Raw genomic sequence first — 21,271 nt, 5'->3', positions numbered from 1 at the left:
CCCTGCCAAAATACGTCACTGGTGTCTATTCTATGTTAAATGAGCCATGCCGGGTTTTTGTTGTTGCGATGATATTCGTATCTCTTTGATGAGCGTTCTTTGATACGATAAAAGCCATCCTTGGTGACAACCATTTGAACTTCAAATGTACCGGTAGTAGCTTCCAAATCAGCCTGAAAACGTTTAAATAGTTTTGTTAAGAAAAGTGAACAAAGAAAAATAAGTGCGTTTAGGAACGAGTTAGTCGATGCCTTCCACGCAGCCCGCCTGGGCTCGATTCCCAACCACGAACTTAGGATCAGAAAGTTTTTCTGGAAGAGGCGAATGACCTCATGGTGTAAACTTCTATAATCGAAACAAAAACCTCTATTCGATGGCTACGTTACTTCTACGATCATACCTTGGAAACTAGAAGTGCTGGCCATTGATCGTAGAAATTGATCTTCTATCAAACAGTGGCTTTCAAAAGAGCTTGTTGAAATCGGGTTACACATTTCCGAAAAAAGTGTACGATTAGGGAAAATGTTTGGATTGTTGGTAACATCACTTCAACGATAATATTTCCGGAACCGGAAGGGTCCGCCATCTTCGAGGCGACAAGTGAGCCGTGAAAAGGAAAGCATACATACACACACACGAGCTGAATCGAATGGTATGTAACACTAGGGGTCTTCGGAGCTCCTATCAAAAGTCGGTTTCTTTCAATATAGAAAGGTAATAAGTGCGGTTTGTCGGTTAGGTCACTTCTACAATCATATCACCCGAACCGGAAGGGTCAGAACTCGAAAGTAACACAAAAAAGAAAAAGAAAAAACTCGAAAGTAACACATACATACACACGCTCGCACACACAGACATTTTCCGATGTCTTCGTGCTGAGTTGAATGGTATTAGACCCTGTCAGCTTGGAGAGAAATCAATATTCAGTTCTGCAACGCCATCGCACGGCATCATGTTCAACGTCAATTGTATGGGTGCGCAGTGCGCTCTACCCTACTTCTATGTACGAAATTCGATGCTGAATTGCCAATAATTTGTTCGGGAATTATGAGAGCTAGATATCATGTGCAAAGCATTTGAATTATCACTAGTTGAAAAACACATGAAAAGAATGAAAATATACTTTTAACTCATGAAATAAGTGTACAAACTGTTGATATTTAGTGGAAATCATGCTACATTGATCTGAAATGCACATCAAAACGATATGATATATCGTTACCTCTAGATTCTACATGAATTTCATATGAATGTTACATTGTTTTGCTCCCGCGGACCCACAAGGACAAACATGCGGCCACTGCCATTGAGAAGAAAAGTCACATGTAAAACCTAACCACCTAACTCTCCAGTTCAATCAGTAAGAATATCGTAGATTTTAATTACGAGATTGAGACTTTTTCTGAATGCAAAAACTTCAAGCGCTTTTATTTTTATCGTGAATGTATTACGTAGAATTATTGCTAATCGAATTGAAATAAATGCGGTTTTTCGAAAGTCTCCATGATTTTTTAAAATAATTTTTTTGATTCATCGTCATTTTTGTACAAATATGTTTTGTTGCGTCAAAACTTGTGCGTACGCTCTGAAAATGAATCATAAAAGTCAATCATATTTCCTGTTCTTTGAATTTCGAAGTTTATTTGATGTCCATAAATGCTACGATATAGAACATCAAAATGGCGGCCATGAAATTTTCCTTAATACAAATTACTTTTCATTTAATAAGTAATAAATCAAATAACCCGCAACATATGTATCATATATGTACTTTATAAAACCATCAAATTTGCTCTGAGTGAAACTGTCATCCAATGAACGCGCACACACACAAAACAAGATTTACAGAAGAATTGTACTGACGATAATGTTTTAAAGAGAATGTTTGGAAGCAATATTAAAAGTGTAAGCATGGTTTTATCCTAGTACAAGTTGTTTAGATCAGTTGTTAGTCCGGGTAAAAAGTTTTATAGTAGCTTTGCAAACTGTTATATTATTTGTCAAAAGAGACACTTATTATAGTTGTCATAAAATTGGTAGTGATTTCAGAATCAATTACAAAACTCTTATAAATTATAATCAGAACCATAAGGCACTTGGAAATCTTAGGTGCTGCAAAAATAACAGAGGAAGAACATAATTTTTGTCACACGAAAATTGATTCTTCGCATAAACAAATGATAAATGATTTTACAAGTGAAAATTTGTTTTCCCTAATTGCAAAACACAACGTCAGATTGCCCAAAGAATCTGACAACTGGCTTCTTTTTACTCGAAAATATTTATCTTCTTACTCTGGTTGCTCCCCTGGTATATATATATATATATATATATATATATATATATATATATATATATATATATATATATATATATATATATATATATATATATATATATATATATATATATATATATATATATATGTAATTTATCTCGCGACCTATATGTTTCCAATAGAATTAGTTATATTTTCAAAACATTGGGCTACGCATTAATTCAGTCAAAAATGTAGCTCTGAACTCATTTTGATCAGATGTTTGTTTTGAAGAAAAAAGATTAATGACAAATTTTAAAAATAATACTTTTATAGCTAGTTCGTTCGTTGCATTAACTAAACTATTCAACATGTACCAACATTTGGATTTGAATTTCAAGACTCACTGTTCGTCATTTTCACACAGAAAATTCACGTAGCTTGTTCGACGTTTGAACAATTTACGTAAACCTATCCTATCAATTTAGGAGATGTTCGCATGACATTCATTTTCGTCATGTAAAATAGTCAGTTTGACATTTGAAATGTTTCTACATGATTCTTCAAGTATGTCGAACGTGAATTTGTCAGGTCTTGTCCTAAATGTCAGATTAAAAACTGAAATTCGAATTAATGATTCTAAAACTTCGTACCACCCTAGGACAGGTCCAGACACCCGCCCACTTGTACGCGCTAGTCACTTAATTGATCAATTTCAAAACTAGTCTTAATAAATTGTAAAGGAACAAATTAAGTAATAATAATTCATATATAGAAATCAGTTCAGTTATTCAATGTCAACCGCAACTTATAAACAATACACTATGAATGAGATTTAAACATATTTTCAGGTTTTTTACTCATACGGTTCAAAAGTTACAGATGGTTTCACGTATGCTATTTTTTTTCGAATGCACCTTTAAATTGAAAACAATGTGCTATCGGTACTCTCATGACCGTTGTAAAATGATAATCTGGGGTTCTCACTACGCTATCTATAGGCGTCATTTTCTCGCCGTACGTTTCTTGTTTATTTCCCTCCTATTTCTTTTTTTTTTTTATTCGGCTTCATTTGATATTCGTCAATCTCGCATGTACGTAAAAAAACGAATCTTGAGACAAGGTAAATGAGATTGAAATATGGGTATGTTTGGTAGTGAGAAAGCAATGTTATTGGTAATAATATTTTCCATGATTATTATATATGAAGGGCAATAACTTATTGACCTTCATATGTATCTTTTATTGAAAAAATAAAACCAAGACGCTTAAAATGCAGAATCGATTCAAAACGGTTCTGCCAATCTTGTATAGCAAGAATCCGACCGAAAAGAACCGGTAATAACCGCTAGGCGAAATTCTCTGCCGGAAACACTTGTTGTATTGTTGCCAGACTTTTTCCGGAATTCTGGCAGAATTCCGGCAAAAATGGCTGGCAGACATAGCCAGCCGTCTGGGGGAAATCTGCCTGCCGCGTACAAGTGTGCAACTGGCTTCTCTTTCCAGAAAAATATTTCTCATCTTATTCCGGTTGCTCCCTGTTATAAATTATGCATCCCTCGCGACCACTGTGGCCAACAGGAATAGTTTTTATTCTGAAAATTTTCTTCCTTATAACATGCGGTTATTTATCAATTGAAATCATTAAGACAAATGTTATATCATACATTACATATATTGTTTTGATCAGATGCTCGTTTCAAAGAAAACATTTAGTTGAAACAGTTAAATAAAAAAATTCTGAAACTCTTGTTTTTGAGTAATTTATTTTTGCAGCTTTTTCAGCTAAAATAAGTATCCAAAGATTTGGTGCCGTTCTCAAGTACAACCAAAATAATCCATATTCTCGTCCATATCACACATCGTTATTTCAGGCTTTCTCTTTGTATCATTCAGTGATTGTTAAATGTACTAGTATACTTTTCACATTTAAAGAAATTTGAAACAAATTGACAAACAAAACTTAAATCCAAGAAAAATAGTTTTAGGAAGATGTTCAGAAAAGCAAACTATTCAATATCAAACAACATTGTTACCAACGATACTGACAACACTTTTTAAAACACCCTGCACGGAAAATAAAAACTACCTATTATTTGACTTCTTTTTACTTAATTTTGAGTACTTCCTTTCATTCGCTCCTTCAATTGTTGTCAAAAAACAAAGAGCAAAACCTAAGACAAGACCTGACAACTGGCTTCTTATTCTTCCTTCCGAATCATCCTTCTCGTCATCTTCGCCCTGTGGAATAAATACCAACGTATCGGCTACAGTGTAGCCATATAACTATGCTAGGAAAAAAATATTTATTACATTTAAATTTGTAGACTCGGTTTTTGATTTGAAATAAACATGAAAAATGTTTTGGTGAATGCATTTCTTTATTATATATTAATGCTTAAAAACAATTAATTGAGCTTTGATGACAAAACACGAAATATCTCATGTTTAACGCAAAATCGAATCCATTGTTGACGTATTACCGGATCTTTTGGAAACCGGAAAAAGTCAGGTTTGGATAGAAATACTTAGTGCGACCACAGTGTGGAACACAACACTTCATTCTTCTCGTAAAAGTAAACACACTTTCGAGTTCACACTAATTTAACAAATCTTTTTTGGTTACACTTTAATTCATTAAAAAGAAAAACGGCTTGATTTCAATTACACAGTGCTGCTACTATAAACATTTATTACCAATGAGATTGAAAAAAGTGAAACATTCTCCGAAAATTTTCATTTTCATTGGTGAGCTAGAATTATACATTTTAATAAACTTGTTTTCTGGTTATCTTTATACTTGGCATCATTGCTCGCGTACCCTGCAAAAGTTTTTTCTTTTCACAATGTGCAGGTAGCAACATCAAAATCAGCCAATCAGAAACTGGTCCATTTTGGAACAAAAGCAGCCCCCCCCAGATGTCAGGTCTTGTCTTAGAGCAAAACCACCCAACAGCGAGAGTTTCGTTCAATAAGCTAAAATTAAGTAAACCGTATTAACTTGAAATTGAGTCAATATGACTCAACTATAGAGTAAATATAACTCATCTTTGAGTATTTTTTTGCACGTGTCACACACTTAAAAAATGTTGCATCTTCTTAGATGCACATAAAAGGAGCGTCGCCATTCACTTACATTCACAATACATAGCATGTAAAGATAAGTCATATCATTAACTTCACAGATAATTTAACTGAAGTTTACATCGATACAAACGCAAAATTTATATTTACATGTTAGTAGATGTAATATAGTGTCATCACCGAAGAAATTTACGTCAAGCGTAAATTTCATTTTTTCTAAGAGTGTACGAAAACTACCTAGAGCCACTTTACCTAAAATTAGGTTATTGAACGAAACCCAATTTGGGGTGGAATGTACTTAAAATTAGGTTGATTTGCGGTTCCGTGTGCAGCAATATTAATTTCAACAACTTGTACTTGCTTACCAATCACGAGCTGGTCCGAAACTGGCTCGGAAAGTGTATTAACAGTTGTCAAGTCCTGTCCTAGGTACCACCTAAAACTCGCTTCAGTTTCTTTTTAATTTTGAGCAAATACATTTTATTAAAAACTTTTATTAACTTACTATTAACTATTATTAACTTATTCGAACCCAGTACGCACGATTTAATAATGAGCTTATGCACACACTGACATATTGAGCTTTACGCTCACCTCTTTTCATTCATTTCAAACTGATGGTCTCTTTCGACGTTTTGCGAGCGAAATGAATGAATGTTACTTGCTGTCATTCTTCGTCGTAAAGTTCAACAGGCCGCGCAGTGTGTGAGTGAACTCCATACGGTTTGGTCGGGGTTGTTTTCGCTTCGTTTCGTTTTATTCCAAAGAAGGATCCAGTACCAACTTTGTGAGCTGATTAGGTAAAAATTTCACTAGATTTATACGATCAAAAATTGAGCTAGAAATCATGATATCATAAGTGATGTTCTGAACACAAATTAAGCTCATAAAGTGCATTACTAATATGTTGGAATTTGAAAGTGAAAGTGAATCATAAAGAGTAACAAACATGTCAAAGTGGCTTAAGGAAGGAGAAAGACGTTTTTTGTCAGCAGATTTGTTGTGTTTGTGTGACGGATGATTTTTCAGTTTTATTTCATTGCATTATATTGCAAAGGCAGACGAAAATGTAGAAAACATAAAATTTGAGTTAATATCATTGTGTTCGTTTACGGTGCGATGTTCAAATATTTCGTGTGTTTCAATCGGCATATTAACATTGCGAACTTGTAAAATGTGTGAAACAATTGAACACATTTGAAAATGGAGCGAATGAAGAATAGTCTTTGTTAGCAATTCCACAAAATAATTGTAACTTGAATTCGGTGTACATAGGCAAAAACGATAAAACAAACAAAAAAAATCGAAAAGGTGTATACAATTATTTAATTAAACATCTGATGATTTATATTTTTGAACATAACGTTATTACTTTGAAATTATCTGTTTTTACATCAAGGTCCATTATTTTTATTTCGAACTGGAAGGATTCCTCATGGTGTATTATTTTCAAATGGAAGGTGTTATTGTCCCATAGAAAATTTTTGATTTGCATCTAGATCCGACTCTTAGCTAAAGAATTACAGGGCGAGTTTTGCAAAATGTGCGAAAAATATACACTCAATTTTCTCGAAGATATCTAAACCAACTTTCATGAACTACGATTCAAACATTCAAATGAAAGGATTTAGGACCTTATAAAAATTTCCTGAAATTTATTTGGATCCTACTTCCGGTTCCAGAATTACAAGGTGATTAGTGTTAAGAAATCAATTTCAAGAGTGTTTTGCCGAAAGAGATCATGTAACATGATGTAAATTTCTTGATCTTTGGTCTTCAATTCAGTTATAACGACCCCCGAGGTCCAGAAATACCAGAAATAGTGAACAACAATTTCAAAATGAAACTCATTCTAATTTCTTTTGTTGGTAAATTTCCTGACGTAAAGAAATATGTATAGGATTGCATAAAAAATTTTAGTTATAATGTCGTTTGTTGAAAAGTACTCATTTCATAATTGATTTTAAAAAATTAGATCAAAATTGTATCAGAGTCCAACTTTCTCTTCAAATATTAGTGCTAACATTTTCAAACCTTCGTTTGTCCCTCCCATGGTTAGTGGGCTTGACGGACTGTGTCGTTTTCGTGCACTCAGGCAAAAAATATTTGGAATTTCATAATGATTTCGAATGGTTTTTAGCCACAATATCGTATGCGAATCATAAGACCGCCTTATAAAGTCATGAAAATTAAAATTCCAATAAAAAGCCTTATGAAATTCAAACGAATTTTTTAGGAACATTGTGCGAAATTTCTATGACAAACATAATTTTTCTCATATACTGTGGAACTCAGAAGTTGTTCGTATGACAACTATAATAGTGATAGATGAGATGTACATTGCAGAGGTATTTTGTTCATATTTTTTTTATGAAATACTCAATTTGCCTGATTGTGTGAGACCTGATAGATGAGATGATATGTGAGTAAAGTGTAAAAGGGAGTGCATGCAAGACCGGCAATAAAGGCCACCGTTTCAACTCAGGCAGTGGCGTCTCGACTAGTTGTGCCCTGCTTATGTGGTATGATAGCAGATGTAACAGTTTCTTTTAAAGATATTTTTTATTTAAGCCTATTTGCGTACAAGCTTTACGTGGCCGATTTTTTAAATAAAGTATTTTTTAAAGTGGATCTCGTTGTCACTCTTTTTCTAGGAGAAGAAGAGCTTCCATTTCCCTCCTGTGGGGTTGAGGGGCACTTTGTTCGTGACTCGTCTCGTCACCCATTGCCGCATCGGTGGTGTTGAATTCCGTCTTCTCGTTTTTCTTGTTGTTCACATTCTTGAACTCGTTGTAGATGCGCCTTGTTGAACTGCTGTAGATGCGCCTTGTTGTACATTGGTTGCAGTTGTTGGTTGCTTTAATGGTAAAACAGGAGTACTGCGCTCATTAGTTTTCGTTGTTGAACGGTTATCCTTGTCTTTGGTTGAAGATGTCCTTTTCGCAGTTTCAGTGCAAGGTTTACCGTAGTGTGCAGGTTGTTCACAAAACTGACATGTAACCAGCTGATTTTCATAGGTAATCAGCGTTTTACACGGATGTGTCCCACATTGACCACAAATGATGTAAGATGGAATTGCCTTACGTAGCTGCATACTTACCACTCGCACGCCATTCCGGATGCTGGGGAAAAAAATCCGCCATACTTCCCTTTCGATGGAAAGGATTTCACCGTACTGCGACATATTGTCCCGAACGAACTTATCGCTGGCCTGCGGGGGAAGGTCATGCACGCGTACTTCTATAGCATTGTCCACCATGTGCACAGGGATTTTGTATTTAATGTTGTCACACTCAACGCTGTGCACCTCGTTGTTAACCGAAGCGAATACAATTGCATCACTTTCACGTTTAAACATAATGTACACACAGTTAGACGCCTTGTTGAATTGATTCTCACTTACATTGTTAGCGTCTAGATGCATTCGTTCTTTAAGTAAGATTTATATTTCATTTGCTGCTGGTCTAACTTTGCAACGCTTGAAATCTATACAAATTGAATTTGGTCTTGTAGGCCAAGTTTCAGACTTTGTTAAATCGTACTTGACCATTCCGTACACTCTATTGTTCACTGCACTGTATTGTCTTTGTTTCTGTTGTTTCGATCGTGAACGATTTTAGACTGTGTCGGGTGAGATGCGAGCACGAACTGGAGATGTAACAGTTCGTCGTAAGTGAAAACTAAAGATTAAGGAATCGGTATTCGCTCGTGTTTTTCAATACAATGAGATAACGATATACTTTCGGATGGGATTTTTTATTAAACAAACAAATCTCAGATCTGAGCTGAGTAATTCTTTCTCTTCTTGAATCTGTGCAGAAACTCATGTGCACAGAAAAGACACAAACACAGCGACAACAGATACTTGAAATTTTATGTCTGATGCATATGAAATGCGTGTAAATAGACGCAATTTCGGTGCGATCCAACCTGCTTTCATAGAATAAATAAAAATTCTAAAAAAAATAATTGAATTTGGATGGGGTGGGGGACGCAGATCATTTCTTCAATTCGACCGGTTGTGCAGTGCACGAGGTGCACATGAGGACGAAACGCCACTGAACTCAGGACTAACGATCAACCAATAATAGAGATACAAATAGGGTATCGGGGGTACCTTTATCTCACCTCCGTTAGTCATCTAAAAAACGAAAACCATTCATTAGAATGAGATCTGTTGTCTATGTTTGATAGATTGACTTCAAGAGTAAGATGAAATTAGGAGCATTTGCTTCGAGTTTTCACGTCGCTATAACAGCAGTATTGAACAATTTTCGAACTACTTTTTCTGCAGTATTGCTTCACAGAACCAAAGTAAAGCATTCGATTTTATCACAATTCATTGATTGAAAATCGAGTAATCGGTAAAATAACATGGTAACTCTACTAATGGGATGACTATTGGTACATTAACACTGGTTAGAATCTATTAGAATAGAAATAGTAACTCAATATTACGATGTTTGCTTGTGTAATATATGTGTGTAAATTTATGCGTGTGTATATATGTATGTATGTATGTATATATGTATGTATGTATGTATGTATCTGTATGTGTAAACGTGTGTATATGTATATGTGTACATGTATGTATGTATGTACGAGGTCTGTTCAAAAAGTTCCCGGAATTTTTTAATTGCGCGCGTCTGGAGAGTCCGGTCGTCAAATTTTTTTTATTGTGTTGGTACATATGTCCCTAATGTATGGTGAAATTTTCAGCTGTATTCATTGTTTACATTCTGTCTTGTAGCGGCTGGTGTAGACTTGTTTTTTTTTTAGCTCGGCTATTTTTGTTAGTTTAAACAATGGAAGAATTGTAGAGTCAAAGAATTTGTATTAAATTTTGCGTGAAAAATGAAATAAAGTGTAACCAAGTGTGCGAAATGTTGCAGAGAGCCTACGGTGAGTCTGCTATGAAAAAAAAACAAGTGTTTACGAGTGGTATAAGCGTTTCCAAGATGGCCGCGAAGACGTTGAAGACGACGAACGCTCCGGTCGACCCAGCACGTCAATAATCGATGAAAATGTGGGAAAAGTGGAAAAAATGATTATGGATGATCGCCGAATCACTATTAGAGAAGTTGCTGATGAAGTTGGCATATCAGTTGGCTCATGCCATCATATTTTTTCAAATGTTTTGGGCATGAAACGAGTGGCAGCAAAATTCGTTCCAAAACTGCTGAATTGTGATTAAAAAAACAAGCGCATTACCATCGCTCAGGAGCTGTTAATTGAAGAGATAAAAACAGAATTGCTGAGAGTGCTACAAAGCATTACAAAAAGTGACTATCAGGGGTGCTTCGAAGACTGGAAAAAACGCTGGCATAAGTATATTATATCTAGGGGGGATTACTTTGAAGGGGACCATATAGATGTAGACGAAATAAATATTTTTTTAGAAAAATGAGAATTCCGGGTACTTTTTGAACAGACCTCGTATGTATGTGTGAAGCCACCATCAGTTCAAGGCATTACCAGTGTATGCGGGTAGACTTACAGTAGATCCGGATTTGATTATCAGATAGCTTTCATATAATTGCTGATAAGAAGGCCAAAATGGGTTTTGAGGACCCGGCGCCTTCCAGCAAGAACATCCGTCCATATAATAAAGAATTTCGCTGTACCAGCTTAAAACCGCCTGATGGTTTGTTTGTTAGAAGGGTGCGTCTTACTCATTTCAGACCTTCAGGGAAAAACACAAAGCTTCCCCCACGTGACTCAGGCTGGCAATCCACTCCATCATCCAGTCATTCACTTGTAAGATACCCTGATGCATTCCCTGCCCCTCCCAGGTGTCATCATATTAACAAGATATCCAGCTCTCACATTTCCCGAACAAATCATTGGCAACATCCTTTTTTGCGAGCATGTCGCCCTCAGGTGAGTCCGCATCGAATCTCATACATAGAAGTAGGGGAGAGAAATGTCAAATTCGTGCGCGCCAAAATAGCAGGGCTGCGCACCCATACAATTGACATGATACGTTGAATGTGATGCCGTGCGATGGCGTTGCTGAACTGAAGATTGATTTCGCTCCAAGCTGACAGGGTCTGGTATAATACAATATTATATAATATAATAAAATATAAATTTATATAGAAAAATGTAATATATCCAAGGATGGCTTTTATCGTATCAAAGAACGTTCGCTGGCAACTCTTCACCGATTGAATCAGTGCCATCAAAGAGAGTTGGAAATCATCGCAACAACAAAAAACCCGCCATGGCTCATTTAACATAGAATCGACACCAGTGCGAGAGCGAATTTCTCTCGATGGCATTTCTGAGAATCAAAGGTTAGCACGCTGCTGTGGGGATCCTCTCTGAAGCAACAAACGGTTGCTTATTCTCGTTTCGCGATCCGATTCGATACAGCAGTTGATAATTGCGATAGAATCATTTCACTATTGCCGCTTATTCTAACTATGTGCATATAATCTTTGTATAAGTTGTGTCTATGAAAATGTATGTGAATGCTCCACACAAGGGTTTTGAAATATTGCAACCTAGTATGAGAATCATCAAGTCGAATCATCGATTCGATTTTCTGCGATAATTGTCAACTTGCGATTCTCTCTTGGTAAATTCCACACAGCGGCGATCATTATCAGACTGCAATTTTTTTTAAGGGCCGAGAAATACTCTGAGTATGAAGTGGAGCGAAGGAATGTAGAAAAATTCTCTCGCGGTTCATGCATTGAGAGACTAGAGTTCTTGTAGCATCGTCTACCGGATTGAAAATGTTGTATACAATATAGACAGCAATATAGCAGCTTCTGTGAAATTCTCGGCAATCACCAACACTGAATATATCACATCCTAATGCAATACAAAACAATATAATATGATATAATTTAATAAACATAACACAATATATCATAAAATAATATAATATAATACAACATTATATAATATGATATATGTTAATGCAATGCAGTATAATACCATACAACATAATATAACATAACAAAAGATACTATATGAAATAATATGCTGTGATACAATGTAGAACAGTTGATGTCGCAGTATAAGTTATGCTCTTCTTTCGTCGCAGTACTGCAGGAGATATAATATTTCTTTGTTAATTATAATAATAATTATAATAATAGTAATAATAATAATAATAACAACAATATATAATGCAATAGGCCGTATGAATAAAACGTAGCATGCTTGAATTTCGGTAGTAAATGCTACGTGTGGATCACGTTCCTGTCAAAACATGCTACAAACTGTAGTATTTACTACAAGTTTTCGGTAGGTAGCCCTAGAGGTTTCTACTCGTGTGTTTGCTGATAAAGTGAAGTACAGAAATTAAACAAGTGGCATTTTTACAGATGTAAGTACATTTCTTGCTTTGTGCATGCTTATGCCAGCTTTTCCGGCTCTGTGTCGATACGGTATGCAGTAAATGCTTAAATTCGGAAGTAGCATTAACTACATGTTCGAACTTGTTTTTTATTCATACCAAACCGCGTTATACTCTGTGGACTTTGTTTTTGAGAAGATACTACAAACAACAGACTTTACTACATTTTATTCATACGGCCTAATGTAATATAATTCAATTCAATATATAACAAATAATGCAACAAACGACAGAACCACATGTTGCAATATACTACCATAAATATTGCACTTTAGGGTGAGCTTCAAACTACAAGCCATTTCGCGCCCTCTCATTCTGCTACTAACGCAGAAGGCGATAGCACCCAGTCGACGCCGTTCTATTGACCAAATGTCATCATAGACACTCGAGGAGGCATGAGATAGGAACTTGTGTACCGATTTTGCATAATTTTGTATGACAGTTTGAAAGTTGTGATACTCATTGCTCTATAATTTCGAAACCGGAAGTAGGATCTGGATGAAATTTGTATCTTTTATGACAATAAGAGCTTTAATTTGAATCATGATTTGTGAAAATCGGTTTAACCGTTGCTGAGAAATCGAAGTGAGTTCCGTTTTTGGAGCTTCTCTTCACTATTTCCGGTGCGTTTGGAAGCGGAAACCGGGTACTAGTAGTACCAAAGTAGATTTATATATCCACCAACTAACAAGGTCTGTCAACTAGATGAATTCACCAGTAAATTTTGTAAAAATGTGCACCTCGTATCGCCATCGCTTGTGAAAAAATGCTCATGAAATTTAAAATTTTTACTAATCTCGCTGTAATACTGGATCAACTTTTCGAGGACTTTTTGAAGAATCTAGATCTTGAAATTCTTGGGTTGTAAAAGTCGGTTAAGAAATTTCCAATAAAATCAAATGCGCATTTTTTCATAGATTTGCACACATTTCCTTGTATTTCCGGAACTGGAAGTCGGATAAAGATAAAATTCAGTAGCGATCTATGGGACGGGACTGTAAGACCTTTCGTTTGAATCTAAATTTGTGCAAATCGATCACGCCATCGCTAAGAAAAGTGAGTGACAGATATTTTCATGTTTAAGTCGGATCGGGATCAAATTCAATAGCGATCTGTGGGACCATAAGACCTTTCATTTTAATCTGAGTTTGTGAAAATCGATTCGGCCATCTCTGAGAAAATCGAGTAACATTATTTGTCACACACACACACACACACACAGAGAGAGAGAGAGAGAGAGAGAGAGAGAGAGAGAGAGAGAGAGAGAGAGAGAGAGAGAGAGAGAGAGAGAGAGAGAGAAAAAGAGAAACATTTGCTCGGTTCGTTCGTTTGTACCTTCGTTTATTAATGAAGATGCGAAAAACGTAAATTATTCAAAACTGTTCAAACACATAGTGTTCGTTAATTGATGATAGACATTTTTCTTACATCCTTCCCGAAATCTAATTCCGGAAGTAGTGGTGACAATTCTAGAATAGAATTTGTATCAATTTCTCATATTAACAATTCTGAAAAAGGCATCATCACATCACTGGGGAGACTAAAACAGGTACCCTTAGAAGGATAGCATTGTTAATATGATCATCTTGTTTTTGAAGCATTTCAAAATTTGAATCAGCTTGTCCTAAGTTTTAGGCGGAAAACCACTGAACCATAGGTAATATGGAATTTTTCAATAATTTCCGAAGAATACAACAACAAATTTCACTACAATTTCGTTAAAATTTTATTATAACAGTTAACATAGTATCATTGTCAGAAAAAATTGCTAGGTACTATAGTAAATAAACTAAATCCTAGATAACAATCCTAGTTGTTATTTAGTTCACAAATAAACAGCGACGTGTGTATTGGATCAAATTATTATTATTACTACCTCATTGCATCAATTTTAGTGTGTGTTAGTTTAAAAATATACAAATATTTGAATGCGTTTCGTGATCTAAATCGTAAGAGCATTTTTGCGATTTACTCGTTAAATTCTTTGCACCTGTAAAGTGGTGACCCAAAAATATCGAAAGCTTTCTCACTACCGGCTTTTGTTCATGCAAGTTTTACTGCTTGCTTGACAGTGTGCTTCTTATTTACGAAACCGATCAACATTTGAAGTGAAAACTCTGATTGTTGAATTGGATCGAGCGTGACTTCTGCGTTGCGTTTTATGAAGAAGAAGCGCGTTTCTTTTTGGTGAACGGTAGAAGGGGAATACTTTATTAGCACTTTTGATTAAAGTCACGATTTTTTAAGAAAGTTTCCCACATCTATTGTCTGATAGCGGCATTCTATTCTGTAACCTGTCTGTTTTCACAATCTTCTCAAGTGCGACAATCAGGTGATTTAGCAAATCCATTAACTTCAACATTCATTTCAAACTTGTAACAATGTAATATAATATACGGCGGTCTGATTTTTTTGTGAATAATCATCTGCAATCGAAAAAGATTATTAGTTAGATAATAGTTTTCCATAGGTAACACTAGGAGTGTCCTTAGAAATTTAGAAATCTTTGCAAATCTGAGATAAAAATCGTAACCTATGCACAAAAAAAAAATTCAAAAGTAGTAATGCAGTAGTAATGAAGTTATGAGGGGGACCGACTTTTAAAAAACGTGACTTGTCTCTCAAACGTCTTTACTTGATGAACGATGGGAAACAAAATATTTGCATGTTCGAGTTTAGCCTCATTGATAAATTTTTCGCAAAACTTCGCTTTCAATATTTCAATCATTTACCTTTCCCAAATCAGTTTTTCGTTGGGTAAAACTAAGATAGGGTGATGGTTACACATCATAACAAAAAAATAATCTGCCTGTGTTGGTTGAGAGTTAGTTTTTTAAAGTCAATAAATTTAAAACATAAGGAGAATGGGAGGGTCGGGCGGTTATTAGTATTGAACCTGTAGGTGAAGATAAATCTTAGGCTCGGCTGAAATATCATCGTTGAGGGAATTTGCAAAACATTCAGAGACTTGCCAAACATCTCGAACCGGAACATTAGGTGGTCTACCTCGGACCTCAAGAGAGTCCTTTAATACAGACCTGGAATCATGGTACTCCATACGACCACACGATATGCTCGATATCCTATTAACTGTTGCTACCCGGGTAGAAGTGATTTGCAAACCAATAACAAATTTTATTATTAAAACCTAACATCCTAATGATAGAAAATAACATTATTTAGTTTGAAATGATGCAGTGATTTCCTTCAATTTGACCAGTTGTTCAGTCCACGAGGTGCACAGAAGGACGAGACGCCACTGCAGATACCTTATGTGCCATCCCCAGGAGCCTTTGGAGTCGAACCAGACCCCGAGATATTTATATGTCACCCCTTAGTTGAATTTGTAGTGCTGGTTCTCGCTTTCTTGAAAATACACCAGCTCAGTTTTTTTCCGTAGAGAATTCGATACCCTTCGAAGAGCCCATGTGGACAAGTTGTACATAGTATCTTGTAATGGTCCTTGGAGATCGGCAGCTATAATATATCTGATAGACACAACGCTGTCGTCGCCAAGTTGTCTTAGTTTGCAAGGTATGTTGGTACATTTGTCAATATCATTTACGTAAAAACGTTATAAAAGGAGGCTTAAATGTGAAATGTAGTCTCAAAAAAGGCGCCCAAATTTTTAACCGCTTGAGTTGACCGAATCGTTACACAAAGCATAACAAGCAAAACCGACACAGAAACCAGGAATATTTTCAGTGATTGAGCGCAGTGGGCTTCCCACTCGTTTTGTTGGCTTGTAAAAAAACTCATTGATTCGTAACGGATTTTTAATCCTTCACACTTTGAATGTATCCTAATTCAATCATTATTGTTAATGATTACTATTACACTAGAACTATGAATCATGAGTAATTATGATTGACTAATATGAGATTATATGTATATTGATTGACTAACTTACTTGCCATGTATATGCCTGAGTTTAGTAGCAAGCAAGGATTCTCCTTAAAAAAAGGCGGGTGGGTAATGTCAGAGACATAACTGGATGTCGTGAATACGAAAACAACTGATATGTTCCTTAACACTTCCGAATATCAATTAGTTGATCAATGGTATGAATTATGCAAGCATTCTCCTTTTTCAAATTTTTCGCAAAAACAAAGAGCTTCACTTGATCTCGATTACTGTGAATTTCACACAGCGAAAAGTGCACAAATCTAAACAAACTGTTCTAGATTTGCACTAAACTGAGGATATTTACCTTCGATTTGCGAACAACAAATCCGAATTGTTCTTTAGAAAACTTTTAGAGCCATTAGAACGGCTGATTTTGTGTAATGCTCTCCACCGTTGTTTTCTCACTAATGCTAATGACTGGCAGCTGTGACATAATCGCTCTTTTCGAAAGCGAAACTAGCTGTGCAGACGACACAAAACACATCTGCTCGCAGTGGCGATAGAATCCAAACTGATCCAATTTTTGTTAAGAGGTTTCTATTTATGTGATTTCGTTTGTAGCTTTTTCACTAATGGGCGGTCCTAACGGCTATAAAAATAGCAGCATACAGAATTTTAATGTCGATTTGCATTTGATTGAAAGAAACTATCAGGGTGCTGTACGGGCTTCATTCCTGCCTTTCAGAAGGACCAAATTGTGGAACTCACTACGATATTAAACACTGTTCGGAACATTTTCTTCGAACGATTTGGTGTACAGCAGCAGATATTTTGTTCTCTTCATCAGAACGCGTTCTGATTGGCTGGTGTTGACATGGGTCAAATGAGACAGGTTTTCTAATAGTGAGCTATGAGCTTTAAAAATACGAGAAAGGCAAACGCGCCTTATGGATTATCCCATTTGATACTCGTTTATACCAAACATTTCAGAAAAGTTTAAGTTTGAATTATTTGAGATTATGTCACACAACTGAATATTTTATCAAAAAATTGTGATATTTCCGATGGCATGTAGCAAAAATTATGTTGATTCGTTAGATACAACAAGAGATATTCACGATCAAAAACTTATCACTCTCTCAGAGGGTAAATTTTGAAAAGGCACCCCATAGTAAAGTAAGACGTATTCACGACAAAAACGATTGAAGACAAGAAAACATTCAAGTATTTTCGGTATCTTTTACAGTAGTTCACCAGACCCTTCACGTCGATGAGATAAACTTAATGTAAAAGTATTCACTTGACACGCATAATAGAGCGTGGTCGAATTACCCTATCGAATAAAATACTGTTTTAAATAAATTAACTGGATTGGAATTACTGCCAATATATTCCATTCTAATTGACTTTCATTGTCATTTTCGAAAAAGTAGAAAGTGGTTAAATTACTATTTTTCTTTGTGTCAATAGGATCGTTACACTAGCTTTCGAAGCTATGCTATGAATTCGGTTGAGAAATCTGTTGATACAGAAAGGCCAAATTCCACAGTAAACGTAATACCAAGACTGATCCTCTATTCAATATAATGATACATTTTCCATGAACGTGTGTATTGTTGAATTCTGGTTCTGGCACCAAATAGTGTGAATATTATATTTTTAAATGTTCTGCATGTTACAAACGAAAAAAATAAACGTTTTGATTTCAACACAAAGCCCAATGCTGCACAAATTCGTGTTATTATTTGATATGTAATTTTTGCTCACGATAAAATGCCGCCGTGCCCATTGTGAATTTCTCACACCATCTCAATACGAAGCAGCAGCGCGCAAGCAATAAAAAATGCGGCAAAGTTTATGGAAACTTTTTCAAATTCAAATTTTATAGTTGCATTTTCAGATTCTTTGTAAAATTGTGCTACAAACACTACTTTTCAGTTCTGAAACCATCAACGTGGAACGGAACAGTAACCGTTTTTACATTTCAAAAACTAATTACTGCTCGGCAAAGCCAAATTTCAAAATTCTAAGAATACTTAGTTGTGATAAATTTAATTACGAAAACTGAAGTGTTTTTAGTTTTTCGAAAATCGGTCTAGTTTTTGAATAATTGAACAAAAACACGACACGCGCATTCTGTACATTTCACCTTAAACTTTCTGAGGTGGACCCATGTAACTGAATCGTATTGTCGGCAAATCACCATGCTCGGAATGCAGATGTTTCTCGGACAATAGATTATACAAAAAGTTATTCAAAACTGGTGAAAAACCATGCTGATGCAACTTCTGGTCTTTGAGGTCGATTCTTTGACAACTTATATATAAATTAAGAATTGTGATATGAAACACATACTTATTCCCAGTACACTGGATAAAAACGAATGAACAAAGTGCAGTGTTCAATAGTTAGATTTTGAACTCATGTAACTAACGTGACTAACCAATCAGTCTTACATTATCCACGTTTTTGTACCACTAGTATCACTTATCCCTAAGAGTTGATCTATGCGAATGCTTTCCATCAACTGCACGCCTCTATTCTTGTTTTGTATTTGTATAAATTTGCGCACATATCTCGATCGGAGAGTTTTTACCTTTTAGCTTTTCTCATATAAGGAGGTTATGCAATCACTGTGAAACCCGACTTTTGAACCGAGGCCTCAGTTCGTCGAGTACGCAAAATTTCTGTGTGTGTGTATGTAACATTTTTTTCATTAACTTTTCTCGGAGATGGCTGAACCGGTTTGTACAAACTTAGATTCTCGGAGATGGCTGAACCGGTTTGTACAAACTTAGATTCAAATGAAAGGTCTTGTGATCCCATGCAAAATTCCTGAATATTATTTGGGTCCGACTTCCGGCTCCGGAGTTATGGAATAACATGTGCAAAAAAATGAAAATATGTCTAACATTTTTTCTCAGAGATAGCGTGATCGTGTTTTAAATACTTAGATTCAAATGAATGTTCTTAAGGTCCTTTACAAAACTTCTGAAGTTAACCTAGATCCGACTTCCGATTCCGGAATTACATGGTGATCATATTTTCTGGAAAGGATCTAACTCACTTTTCTCAGCGATGGTTTATCCGATTTTTACAAACTCGGATACAAATGAAAGGTTCTGAATTTCACCCGGTTCCGTAATTGTAGGGTAAAGTGTGTTAAAAATTGTATACCATAACTTAAAGGGGCGAAACAAAAAACGTAAAGAAATTCATAAATCGACATCATCACTACTCCAACCGGTAGTCGTTATCAGTAGACGGCCAAACAAATCGATTCCGGTTATTTTTTCAAGAATGGAAAAAAAATGTTTTGAAGAATACCACGGTATAATATAAGATAGTATCATTGATACGAGAAAGGCATCATTACACCACTAGGTGGATTCAAACAGGTTTTTTATAAATATAAGCTATAGAATTCACGAAAACTAGAAAAATTCGTCGAGACCCGTAGTACCGAGTATTATATACTAATCGATTCAGCTCGGTGAACTGAGCAAAAGTTCGTGTGTGTGTTGTTAACAATGAGATCGAGATCTTCGAGATAGCTGGGCCGATTTTTATCAAACTAGTTGCAAATGAAATGTTTCCTCTTCAGTCAAAACGCTGTCGAATGGTTTTTCGATCGAGTATTTACTTTTTGAGTTATAAGAAATTCTCTGTGAAAAAAATACAACTACCTTGTAAACAAAATATGTTTTAAAGCTTAAAAACCTATTGTATGATAACTCATGTCTTCGGAATGTTTCTTTTTTTATAAAATTTTTTTATTCAGGCCAATTCGCGTACAAGCTTTACGTGGCCGATTGAGCCATGGTTTTATTAGATAAAATTTTTTTTTTACCGTTGGATCTCGTTGTCATCCTTTTTCTAGGGGGAGAGGAGCTTCCATTTTTATCTTGCGATGATTGAGGGGCTTTTTGTTCGTGGCTCGTCTTGTCCTCCATTGCCGCATCGGTAGTATCGTTGTTGGCTTCCGTTTTTTCTTCGTTTTCCTTGTAATTCGCAGTCTTGGGTTCGTTGTTAGTTGCTGTAGACGCGCCTTGTAGTGCATTAATTGCAGTTGCTGGTTGGTTTGATGGAGGAGTACTGCGTTCACTAGTTTCCGTTGTTGGGCGGTTGTATTTTTTTTTGTTTGAAGATATTTTTTCACAGTTTCAGTGCAAGGTTTGCCGTAGTGTGCAGGTTGTTCACAAAACTGACATGTAACCAGTTGAGTTTCATACGTAATCAGCGTTTTACACGCATGTATCCCGTATTGGTCACAAATGATGTAAGATGGAATTGCTTTACGTAGTTGCATACGTACTACTCGCACGCCATTCCGGATATCCGGAAAAAAAATCCGCCATACTTCCCTTTCGATGGAAAGAACTTCACCGTACTGCGACATACTTTCCCGAACAAACTGATCGCTGGTCTGCGGGGAAAGGTAATGCACGCGTACTTCTATGGCATTGTCCACCAAGTACATAGGGATTTTATATTTAACATTATCATGATCAACACTGTGCACACCGTTATTAACCGAAGCAAATGCAATTGCATCTCTTTCACGTTCGAACATAATGTACACACAGTTAGACGCCTTGTTGAATTGAATCTCACTTACATCATTAACGTTTAGATGCATTTGTTCCTTAAGCAAGATTTCAATTTCAATCAATACAAATTGAATTTGGTCTTGTAGACCAAGCTTCAGGCTTTGT

General features: G+C 35.7%; 1 protein-coding gene across 10 annotated transcripts in view; it reads left to right on the top strand.

The window, feature by feature from the left end:
- LOC131430826 (cytospin-A) overlaps window positions 1-21,271 on the top strand; it is a 176,799-nt gene that overhangs the window by 53,972 nt on the left and 101,556 nt on the right. The window contains exon 1 of one of the 10 annotated variants that reach the window (XM_058596043.1): window positions 5,988-6,128. The exons of 5 other annotated variants lie outside the window; for them this stretch is intronic. The gene's annotated coding sequence lies outside the window, so the exon portion shown is untranslated. Of the gene's footprint in view, window positions 1-5,987; window positions 6,142-6,392; window positions 6,411-21,271 lie in introns of those variants that run through there. 4 more of the 10 variants (XM_058596044.1, XM_058596047.1, XM_058596048.1 and 1 more) reach the window with 4 other exon arrangements.

Source organism: Malaya genurostris, chromosome 2, assembly GCF_030247185.1.
Source record: "Malaya genurostris strain Urasoe2022 chromosome 2, Malgen_1.1, whole genome shotgun sequence".
Taxonomy (NCBI): domain Eukaryota; kingdom Metazoa; phylum Arthropoda; class Insecta; order Diptera; family Culicidae; genus Malaya; species Malaya genurostris.
The sequence above is the reverse complement of the archived record's forward strand: the minus strand, read 5'-3'. Positions and strand labels throughout refer to the sequence as shown.